This window comes from Delphinus delphis, chromosome 14 (assembly GCF_949987515.2).
Source record: "Delphinus delphis chromosome 14, mDelDel1.2, whole genome shotgun sequence".
NCBI lineage: Eukaryota > Metazoa > Chordata > Mammalia > Artiodactyla > Delphinidae > Delphinus > Delphinus delphis.
The window spans coordinates 46,655,693-46,668,302 of NC_082696.1; the positions used below are offsets into that span (position 1 = coordinate 46,655,693).

The 12,610-nt window shown below is 34.5% G+C and overlaps 1 pseudogene; it reads left to right on the forward strand.

Moving 5' to 3' along the window:
* The first annotated feature begins 1,135 nt into the window (after positions 1-1,135).
* The window catches only part of LOC132437145 (CWF19-like protein 1), a 105,652-nt pseudogene continuing 94,177 nt past the window's right edge, over positions 1,136-12,610 (forward strand).

Sequence of the window (12,610 nt, forward strand, 5' to 3'; positions counted from 1 at the left end):
CATCTGTATGGACACGAAATTTACAAAGGATGATGGCAGGAGTTAGGGTAGAAAAAAAGTAATTCTCCATGAATTATTTGTTGGTTTGGTTTGTTGATAAAAGTTTGCTGATTATAGTAACAAGGGAGATAGAGTAACAGTACAAACATCTTGTGAGTTAATGTACCAAGTTTCATTCAAGGAAAGGAAAGTAATGGTTTAGTAACAACAGTAAAAAGCTTAGATAGGCCAGTGTTTACTAACATCCTGCATTCTGGGTACAACCCAGAGGCCACAGAATATTACAGGAAGAGCTAAAAGTTCTGAATTGAGACCTGATTTTGCCCTTCGCTTTTCTCCTCATGCTGGGCATTGAAATACCTGAAACAAAATATTCTCTTCAATAAAATGGGAATTAGGCCAACTTCCCTGACTACCTCAGAGAGATGCTAAGAAGATTAAATGAGATAATGTGCATAAATAAACTCTATGTTCTTTATAAACTCTATAGCCTTGAACAACTTATTTTTCCTCTCATTCTCATATAAGATGGACACACCCCAGCCAACTTCTTAAGGTCTTATTATCTCTAAATAAAGTTTACTATTTTTGTTATCCAGAAGTAATTTAAGAAGTATAACTTGCTTAATATACTATCATCAAATACCTGAGCCCTTCATCATCTAGTTAAGCATCCTAAAGAAATGAATCAGTAAAGCAGGCCAAAATAGCCAACAATGCATCAGGAGGGTGGGCTCGCCACCAGCAGGCTCCAGAGTGTTTGTAAACTGTCCTTTGCAGGTGTACATTTCAGGATGACACCATTTTTGCAGTCTACATCTCCATCAGTGAGGGTCCTAGCTTCCAGTTTTCCACCATCCTCACCAGTGGGCAACCACAACCCTCCTGTAATCCAGCTGGCATTCTGGTCTAGGCAACAGGCAGGAGAAGATTAAGGTCACCCATTCCATAATTAGCATCATGAAATCAGAGCTCAGCATCCAAAAAAGAATGAAAACTAAGATTTTTTTCTGAAGAAGGGCTAAGGAGGAAATATGTTGTCTAAAAATAAAGACTAGCCACGGATTTAAAGAGGCAGCTCCAGGCCTGAATTATGACGTAACTCGACAAGCTTCGTGTCTCCCAAACCCCAAAGCATATGTCTAATGCTCCAAAGCAGGGTGTTCCCCTTCCAAGTCATCTGATCCATTTTCTATTTTGTGTTCCACAGGAACAAGAAGAGGCCTTCAGCAAACATAATTCTTGTATGTAGGTAAGTGTTGATTTAATGAATTACTTAAATTCTTGTTGTTGTTTTTTCAAAATCCACATTCAGGTGGAAAATGTCTGCAAATTTAGTATGTGTTCAAGGTTTTCTGATTCTTAGTTTTATGCTTATATTGTTTCTAGCAGTAACACTCAACCCTTGACAATTGGAGTGCCACTTACTCATCTAGCATAGCTGCAGGTAAGTGACATAATAATGTCTAAATGGACTTGCGCTGACATGTTGAAATCATGCTAATGAGTTTCCAAATGAAGAGATTACAACTGACTCTTACAGACTTCATAAATGAGGTGATTATTTCTTATATCTTATATTTCAGGTTCAGCTATACAAAATAAGTAGCTAGTAGCAATAAGGGATTTAACACTATTTTTTAATGACAAAATAACAGATTGCTTTTTTATCCATTTCAGATTTATACTTTCAACATGAATCCCTTCATGCAAAGATTTTTACAGTGATGACTCTAAGATATTGGCAAGTCTTGTTCAATTTAAGCCCCAGCAATATGATGGGAATATAGTCTTCTTAATTCCCTTTCTAACCACCTAGCCCAGGAGAAAGGGTTATAGGATTAAAGCCATTGCTGTCACATAAGATTAATATATCCATATGTAAATTACATTCAGAACATAAATCTATCATATGCTCAGGGCTGTACCTAAGAAAAATCTTACCAGTGGCCAGATAACTGGACATTATATAAAAAAGGTTACAGAGAATATGTATGAAAACAAGTCATTGTGACAGATCTTGATGGAAGAATAAGACTATAGGAAAGTCATAAAAAATGTCATATTTGTGATATAGTTGGAAGTATGTTGAATATTAAACTGTAATTAATTTTCAGAGACATGGAAGAAATAAAGATTTGTTTAATTAATTCATCCAATAAATATTTATGGTGTCTTTGCTATATGTGGGCGCTGTTCCAGGTCCTAGGGGATCAACATGAAATGAAGCAGAAAAATCCTCCACCTTCATGGAGCTCATATTCTTATGAAGAGACACAAATAATAAATAAATAAATAAATAAATAAAAGAGCATGAAATTCTCCTTCTGGCCAATATGAAGTAACAGGAAATCAATTTAATCTCTCATTTGGAACAATCATAAGATGGAAAAATATATGAAACAATAGCTTTCAAGACACTAACCATCATACAATGAAGGACAGTGATCCCTGAAATTAACTGATTTTTCTCATTGATTATTTTTCCCTCTAGTGGTTTGAAATAAATGCATCTAATTTTCCTGTTTTACCCTTCATTCATTCAGCTAATACTTAATGAGCATCTACTATGTACCTGACAATCTTCCAGGTTATAGTGATGTAGCAATTAGGTAGAGGAGAGGTAGACAGATAATAAATGAGCAAATAAATGTATAGTAAGCCAGATGATGCTAAGTGTTATAATAAATAGAGTAGGGGATTTGTTGTCTGTGGGAAGAACACTTGCTGTTTTAAATGAAGTTATCAGAGCTTTGCTTAGAAAGCAACATTTGGGCAAAGATCTATAGTTTGTCAAGAAGAAAGCTATGCAGGTATCTGAGATAAAGCTGAATGATCAGTGGAAGTAAGGAAAAATGGTATGTGCATGCCACGAACTTTGAGGAACTTCTTCATGATACAGGGTGTATGGTTCAATGTAGAAGGAGGCAACCCTAATTGACTCACAACTCCCCCCAAATATGGAAAACAGGATGCTGGAGAAATAAATAAAGGCATCTCAGAAGAACTGTATATCAAATCCCTAATTTGGCAAGGTAAAGGCAGGCAGTGAGGTGGGTAGCCAAAACCAACCATTTCAGTACAACAGGGATTCCTTTAAGGCTAAAACAAATCAAGAAACTGTGTGGTGTGGCTTCCTTCCAGAGCAGATGTCCCCCACAGGCAAACAATACAAAATAGAGTCATAGAGGGAAAAAGCCTACCCTAGTGTGATTTTCTTCCAGAACAGGCAGCCAAAGACAGAAATCTAAGGTTCTAAGTCCACTGAAATAAGCAACAGAGGAAAATAACATTAAAAATATTAGGAATTTGTTTATTGAGGGTAATGGTTGAGTTCTTTGTCGCAGACCACGCTTACCCACCCTTCCAAGAATGTCTAGAACAGCTGTTCACAATACTTACATACACATGAAAAAAAAATCTATTGGAAGACACCAGAAAGCTACTAAGTCAGATAGGACTTAAGGGGACAGGGGTCACGGAGAAAAGGGAAGCTCATTAGAGAATGATACGCACCCTTGTCTTCTGTGGTAATTTGTAACAAGCTAGACAGAATGAGAAGGTGATCAGAAAGGAGCTGTTAAGAGCCTATGAAGCTGAGCAGTACTAGTGGAAATTTCATGAAGCTGGGAAGACAAAACATACATTTCAGGATACACAAAGGAGGAAGGGCACTGGTAAATACCCCAGGCACCCAACCAGGACATTTGGAAGAACTACACTGTAAAAGTAAGGATTATGGGAAAATGACCAACCCTAACAGAAGTCTAAAAACCAGCTTCCAACCAGCTTAATGCTATTCTGGATTGAAGTAATCTTTTCTACTGTAGCTGCCAACCAGAAAGAAACTTCTCTGTCGATGAAGTTCATTTTAACCAGAGTCCCAGAATATCTCTACACTTTTTCAACTACTATGTCTGGACTTTGAAGAAAAGTTGCCATGACTCAAAGCAAAATAAATAAAAGCCAAGAGAAAAAACAGAAAACAGAAATAGTTCCATACATATCATAATACCAGATATTGGTTTACAAAATATGAACTTTAAAATAAGTGTGATTAACATGTTCAACAAATAAATTACAAAATGGAAAATTTCACCAGAAATCAAAAATATATAAAAAAGAATTACATGGAAATTCCCGAGCTGAAAAATATAATAACTGAATTTAAGAACTCAATAGATGGATTCAGTAGCAGATTAGACAGAGCAGAAAAGAAGATTAGAGGATTAGTGTACTGAAAGATAGGCCAATATATCCAGACGGAAGGGTACAAAAGGAAAAAAAAAAGGTGGAAAACACACAAAAAATTAAATAGTATTACAAGACAGGGCTTGTCAAGCTTTTTCTTTTTAGGTTTTGTGGGTCATATGACCTCTGTCACAACTACTCAACTCTTCAGTTGTAACACAAAAGCAGCATAGATAAGACATAAACAAATGGGTGTGGCCGTCTTCCAACAGCCTTCATTTACAAACAGAGGTGGTGAGCAGAACTGTGCCCTGGAACTGTACTTTCCTGACCCTGATAGAGGACAAAGTGAAAAATTTAACATACATGTAATTGGGGTTCCAGAAGTTGAGGATAGAGATGATGGGGAAGAAGCAATTTTGGGAGAGATATTGACTAAGAATTTTCCAAAAAAGACATGTCACAGATTCAGGAATCTCTATTGCTGGCTCATCACATAAAAACTGATCAGCTATAGCCAAAGTGAACATCTTAAAAGCAGCCATAGTAAAAAGACCCATTACCTTTAAAGGAGCAACAATGATGCTGATGGCCATTTTCTCAACAGAAACAGTGGAAGCCAGAACACAATGAACAAGATCTCTAACGTGAGGAAAGAAAGTTAATTCATGGTCTAGAGTTCTAGAGTTAGCAAAAATACCCTTCAAAAGTAAAGACAAAATAGTGACATTGTCATACAAAAAAAACAAAACAAAAACTAAATCATCACCAGACAATCAACAGCATAAGAAATAAACAATAAAGAGAATGCTCCAGGTAAAGAAAATAATCCCCAAAGGAAGGGTAAAAAAATCTACAAAGAAAAAGATTAATAAAGAGGTTAAATGCACGTGTAAATCTAAATGAATATTTATAGTGTAAAACAATGATAATGTTTTATTGTGGAGATTTTAATATACGTAGAAATAAAATACATGAAAACAGTAACACAAAAGGTGGAAGGAATAAAAGGAGTTAGTGTTCATTCTTTGCTTTGTACAGAAAATGATAAAAGCATTTTTAAAAATATTTGACTCTAATAAGTCAAGCATCCATGCAGTAAACCCTTGTGCAATTCATAGAAGAATATAAAAGGAAATATAACTAAAAAGCTAATAGAAGGGGGAAACGGCATGATTGAAAAAAGGACAATGGAAGTGCAAGGAGGTGAATCACCCTGTAGAATCAGAGTGAGGGTTAAATTACATAATGACAAGAACAAACTCAGAGAGATGAGGGATGAGCAAAGAAAAGGGTAAGGACCTGAAAGAGCCCCCTGCAGGAGTGAGACAAGGCTGAAATAGAGGCTTGTGGAGAGAAATCAGGATGAAAGCGGTGACAGAGTCGGCAGAATTGAGACAGGAGAAAACAGGATAACAGGAGGTCGGCAAGAGAAAAGGCTGTGAGGTCTCTACTATGTGAAAAGGAGAATCACTGAAGTAGTAGAAAGGTAGACAAGAGATATATTTGGGAGGTTTTACCATGCAAAGCTATCTTCTATATCATAAAACACAGATAATGAATATATCACCTTTAGACTGGTTAATATTTAAAGAGGAAAATATCACTTTAGTAGCACTATAACTCATTCACAGAAAAATTCTACCTGTCCAACCCTAGTTTAAGCATCTTTAAGTTTTGACATGCAGCACAAACTTCATATCATGGCATAAAAATAGGCATAAAAATGTTGAAAAAATGATGATACAGGCCAGCAAGGAAAGATTACTAATAATTGAAAGCAAACTTCATTGTAAAAAAGAGTGATGTATTTTGCTACTTTTCTGATGTGACTAAGAGGAATTAACACACCAAATTTCTATGATGCCATGTTTTTTTCATATTACATTATTTCAGTTATTGAAAGTGTGAGAGGATGCAATGAAATAGAATTTGGGATCAGGCTTTAGTTCATTTGAATTTCAATGTCTGGAGCAAGAATTTCTTGTGTTTAAGTTAATCATCACAGGCTGAACAATGGAAATTCTGAATCAGATAGCACTAGTGATGGTGTCTGTATGACTAAAGAAATAATGAAAATATATTAAATGCAGCTTATGAAAGTTGACATTTTGCTTTCCTAATAAAACATTTGAGTTGAGAAACACTGAAGACTTCTTGTCAAAATGGATCTATAGATTCAGACTTTGGTTAAATTTATTTGTTGCTGTTATAGTGATGATGGATATGAAATAGGAATTCCAGACTCAACATCACCAATGTCCAAAATAGAACAAAACCTAAAATCATGAGCAGAACAGAAGGCAGAGAGGCCAATTTGGCCCCTCATCCAGGAGCAGGCAGTTGGGGCCAGGCATTCTGTTCCCCTGGGATAGAAAAGGTCAAAGGTGTTCTTTGTGGGTGGGAGATTGAAGAGCTAGAAAACCCGAGCCTAAATCTGCTTGAAGCCAGGACCACAGGTGTCACTGGAAATGATTTGATGTGGTTTTAGAAGGATGCTGACCCAAGGAAACACAAAAAGCATAAATTTAGGAGCTGAACCAAGTTGCCCATTTGTCTGATAACAGGATCTTCATAATCCCATTAACCATGATGGCGGAGGATCCCAGATGCACTTATAGGACCTGATTCTGGACCAGCAGTCAGGGAGTCTGGAGGGATGCAACTGTTATACAAAACTCAAAGCCAGAAAACTGTTTGCAGAGAGAGTGACAAAAAATATAAAATAAAAAGCAAACACATAGAAAATTTTCTACTCAAAATAAGACTTGAAAACCAAAATTCCAAAATATCTAATGCTAAGAAATTTTAAAAAATCAACAAGCAGCTAATGAATTTACTTCAAGTGAAATTACTTTTATGAAACAGTCTGGAAAAATACCTTAAAATTAATGTAAATTAGATATTTAAAGAGAAAATAGGATAAACAACAAGGTCCTACTGTATAGCACAGAAAACTATATTCAATATCCTATGATAAACCATAATGGAAAAGAATACTAAAAAAAGAATTGTGTATATATGTATAACTGAATCATTTTGCTGTACAATAGAAATTAACACAACAGTATAAATCAATTATACTTCAATAAAAATATATATTGATAAAAAATAAAATTAAAAAAGAGAATAAAAATAAAACTTCCTTTAAAGTAGAACTGAATTTTTTTTTTTTGAAGATGTTGGGGGTAGGAGTTTAGTAATTTATTTATTTATTTTTGCTGCGTTGGGTCTTTGTTTCCGTGTGCGGGCTCTCTCTAGTTGTGGCAAGCGGGGGCCACTCCTCATCGCGGTGTGTGGGCCTCTCACTATCGCGGCCTCTCTTGTTGCGGAGCACAGGCTCCAGATGCACAGGCTCAGTAGTTGTGGCTCATGGGCCTAGTTGCTCAGTGGCACGTGGGATCGTCCCAGACCAGGGCTTGAACCTGTGTTCCCTGCATTAGCAGGCAGATTCTCAACCACTGCGCCACCAGGGAAGCCCCTAGAACTGGATTTTTTAAGCAAAAGCAATGTAACAAGGATCAGTAGACATGAAAAATCTTGGAAGGAAAAAAAAAAGTTGTTAAAAATTTTTAAATGCAGCAGATAAGATACAGTCTACACCAATGCAAATCAAACTAATTTTGGTAAAGAATCATATTTTTTCCAATCTGATACTTTTCTAAAGTAAAATAAAAATGAATTATTATAGTAAGTTAAATGGAAAAAATCCAGACATGCAAAATACAAGCAAATTTTTATGATATTCAATAGACATAAAACTACATTTTAATAAACATAATCAGAATGAATACAATATAAGAAAAAATAAAATAATTTCAAAAATTATACATCTACTTTGAAAGTTTGCATATAGACAATTAAAATACAGAATCAGCACTATTTACAATAGCCAGGACATGGAAGCAACCTAAATGTCCATCAACAGATGAATGGGTAAAGAAGATGTGGTACATATACACAATGGAATATTACCCAGCTATAAAAAAGAACAAAATAATGCCATTTGCGGCAACATGGATGGACCTAGAGATTGTCATAATGAGTGAAGCAAGTCAGACAAAGACTAATATCATATGATATCGCTTATATGTGGAATCTAAAAAAAGGATACAAACGAACTTATTTACAAAACAGAAATAGAGTCACAGATGTAGAAAACAAACTTATGGTTACCAGGGGATAAGGGAGGAGAGGGATAAATCGGGAGACTGAAATTGACATATACACATTACTATACATAAAATAGATAACTAATAAGGACCTACTGTATAGCACAGGGAACTCAGTACTCTGTAATGGCCTATATGGGAAAAGAATCTAAAAAAGAGTGGATGGGGCTTCCCTGGTGGCGCGGTGGTTGAGAGTCCGCCTGTCGATGCAGGGGACACGGGTTTGTGCCCCAGTCCGGAAAGATCACACATGCCGCGGAGCGGCTGGGCCCGTGAGCCATGGCCGCTGAGCCTGCGCGTCCGGATCCTGTGCTCCACAACAGGAGAGGCCACAACACTGAGAGGCCCACGTACCACACACACACACACACAAAAGAGTGGATGTATATTATGTACAGCTGATTCACTTTGCTGTACACCTGAAACTAATACAACATTGTAAATCAACTATACTTCAATAAAAATTTTTAGAAAGATACAGAATCACTATTACATTAGCAACTTTTTGAAATTCTGCAAATATTTATTAGTGAAATAATGATTTCTCCTTCTTAAACACTTTGAATGATATCAATGTATATCGATAAATATTTGAAGTTTTTGATGTGACAAATAGGCTTTCTTTTTGCCTATTAACTTATCTAGTTTAAAATAGATTGGCAAAAATACTCCTCAAAGGGGATAATATACTTATAAAATGTTTCATCTGTTTTGTTTTAATAACATTAGTAGTAGAGAAATCAAATTCAAAAGAGATCTCAGGATTTTTTTAAGCTTTTATCCAAAATGAAGCAAATGACACTGAATTTTCAAAATGTCATCTTCAATTCTTCATCACTATTCAGATCCAACAATTTACACCATAAAATTATAATTTCATTTAAATTACCTTCTGGTAAAAAAAAAAAAACTCTGAAGCCATGATTTTTTTTTTCTGTCCATGGATTTCTTCTGATAAAAAAAAAAATCAAAATAGTCTGCCACAAACCCCAGTCTAACATGAGAAACATTAGATGAACTCAAATTGAGGGACATTCTACAAAATACCAACCCTAGCAATATTTCTCAAAATTATTAAAATTGTAATACATACATACATGCATATATACATAAATAAAACAAGGCAAAACTGAGAAATTGTCACCAATTGGAGTGCACTAAGGAGACATGACATCTAAATGCAGCATGGACTGGATCCTGGAAGAGAAAAAGTATGTTGGTAGAAAAACTGGCAAAATCTGAATAAGTCTGGAATTTAAGTTTAGAAAGTATAGAAAGTATATCTAATCCATAGATGTTCAGGGATAAATTTTTGCAGATGTGCAATAGACAGACAATAACTTATTTCTTTGGTAAATGATATTAACTTACTGAACTTGTCATAATAATCTGTAGAAATGTATTTTTCCTTTCCATCTTATCTACAATTGAAAAATATGTATATTCCTTCCTTTGCATGGAAGTATTTAGATCATTAAAAGCACTGAGCTATGAGACAATTAAACAGGACTGACTATCCAAGTCACATGTTTAAAAAATTGAGACCAAATAGGTTTCTAACCTTTTGGAAACACTAGGAGTTTATGCCCTAGTTCTCATATTCTTAACAGAATATTTCCCCTGGAAAACTATCATCATTACCAAGCACAATGTTGTTTATGACTGGCTGTCATATTACCACATAATAAAGATAATAATAAAAAGAATAATTTTGATTAACACATTAGCCTTTAACTAATTCATAATTCTGCATCATTAAGTGCATGATTCTACTGATGTTTCCTCTCAATAACCATTGAACCTAGCACAAAATATCAGTAATTTATGACAGTTCTTTTTAAAAGCACATATGATTGGTAACTTAAATATGCAAGTCTAAACAGCTTGTTTGATAAAGATCAAATCATATTGGTCATGAAAAAGTATTTAAAATTGAAATTAAAAGACCAACCTATAAACCTGTTAGTTATAACTGAAAGCAGTCTTAACAGAACTAGTATAGCTTTGAATACACTTTTTTAATTACGAAAGGTTTTTTAAATAATTTCAGCATTTAAGTCAAGCAGCTAGCAAAACAACAATAGAAATAACATAAAGAACAAAACAAAAGATATAATTAGGATAAAAGTGAAAATAAATAAGATAATAATTGATTCAACAAAGTTGGTATTATATCAAAAAAGCAAACTACCTAACATAAATATTTATAGATATTGACCAAGGAAAAAGTTGACTCGAATAAAACATATGAATGAAAGGAGGACATGACCACAGCTTCATTAAAGATTTTTTAAATTTTACAAGTTTAAATAGCTGCTCAAGAAAAATTGGAAACGTGAATGAATTAATGACCAGTAAATCAATTGAATTGATAATTAAAAATCTTACCCTCAAGGACTTTCCTAGTGGTCCAGTGGTAAAGAATCTGCCTTCCAATGCAGGGGATGCGGGTTCGATCCCTGGTGGGGGAACTAAGATCCCACATGCTGCAGGGCAACTAAGCCCACATGCCACAACTACTGAGCTTGTGCACCTCAACTAGAGAGCCACATGCTGCAAACTACAGAGCCCACACACTGCACTAGAGAGAGAAAACACCTACATGCCACAACTAGAGAGAAGCCCACGTGCTGCAAAGAAAGATCCCACCTGTAGCAGCTAAGACCCAACGCAGCCAAAAAAAAAAAAAAAAAAAAAGAAAGAAAGAAAATAAATTAAAACAAAAAAATCTTACCCTCAATGACCTCACTTACCCACAGAATCTCCAGGCTCCCACTGCTTCTATATAGGATTTATTTTGCCAAGCTGACAAAGAAAAAAAATAATTTTTTATTGCAAAAAATTATTTCAAAGAATGTTCTAAATGGGTGAAGTGCCTCATTTTATAGTACTAGAATAACTGGAAACTAAAATCAGACAGAGATAGCACAAGATAAGAAATTTATAGGCCAATCTCACTTTTGAACACATGTAAACATGCTACGTAAAATTCTAATATAAAATGCAAATAAAGATGAATCATAAGCAACTTGGTTTTAACCCAGGAACAAAGGAGTATGCAACGTCAGAAAATCTAATGATGTAGAACACAGCATTAAGATGGTAAAAGAAAAAATCCATCTCAGAAGATGTCTATAAGCCTACAATGCTAGTCAACACTCATTCATTGAAAAAACTTAGCAAGCTGAGACTAGAGACTATCTTGAACATATGAAAATTACCTATGAAAAGCCTAAATCTAAAGTAAAATTTAATGATGAAATTTTAAAATCATTCCTTTTAAAATGAGAAAGCTTCCATTCAAAATTATACTTCAAATTTTAGCTATTGCAAGGAGACAATATAAAGAAATTAAAAGCATAAGAACTGAAAGATGATATTAGGCAAAAAAAGTTTATTACCTTGAAGATGATGATTGTTTACATAGAAAATATGAAAGAATCTATAGACAAATCATTAGAACTAACAAAGTTCAACACTTTTTCCAGAATGAACATAAAAAACCAAGAGTTCCAATATATCAGTAATAAAACTTTAGAAACAGCAAAAGAGAAAAATCTCATTTAAAATAGCTACAAAAACCTTAAGATAAGTAGGAGCTGATTTAACATAAAATGTGAAAATTCATGGGAAAAGTGTAAAACTTTATAAAGGTCATAAAATAAACTATAAATTAAGTTTAATTATATAACCTGTGTTATATATTTTATAGCAAGATAATATCATAAAGACATCATTTCCTTCTGAATTATTTGTTCAATGCAATTTCAATAAAAATCTAGAGTTTTTCTTGGAACTTGGTATACAAACCTCAAAATAGAAAAGAAAGGGCTAAACATAGGTAATGGGTTCTGAAGACTAGCCAGGTATAGAGATTTAAAATATACTACTAAATATTAATTCTTAACATAAAGAAAGAATAATATGCAAATAGAACAGAATAATGTGGTGGACTGGAAGATGCTCCATGAGGTCTGCCTTCTTTTCTTTCTTTCTTTCTTTTTTTAATTGGGGTATAGTTGCTTTACAATGTTGTGTTAGTTTCTGCAGTACAGCGAAGTGACTCAGCTATTTGTATACATGTATCCCTCTTTTTTGGATTTCCTTCCCATTTAGGTCACCACAGAGCACTGAGTAGAGTTCCCTGTGCTATACAGCAGGTTCTCATTAGTTATCTATTTTATGCATAGTAGTGTATATATGTCAATCCCAATCTCCCAGTTCATCCTTCCCCCCATTTCCCCCCT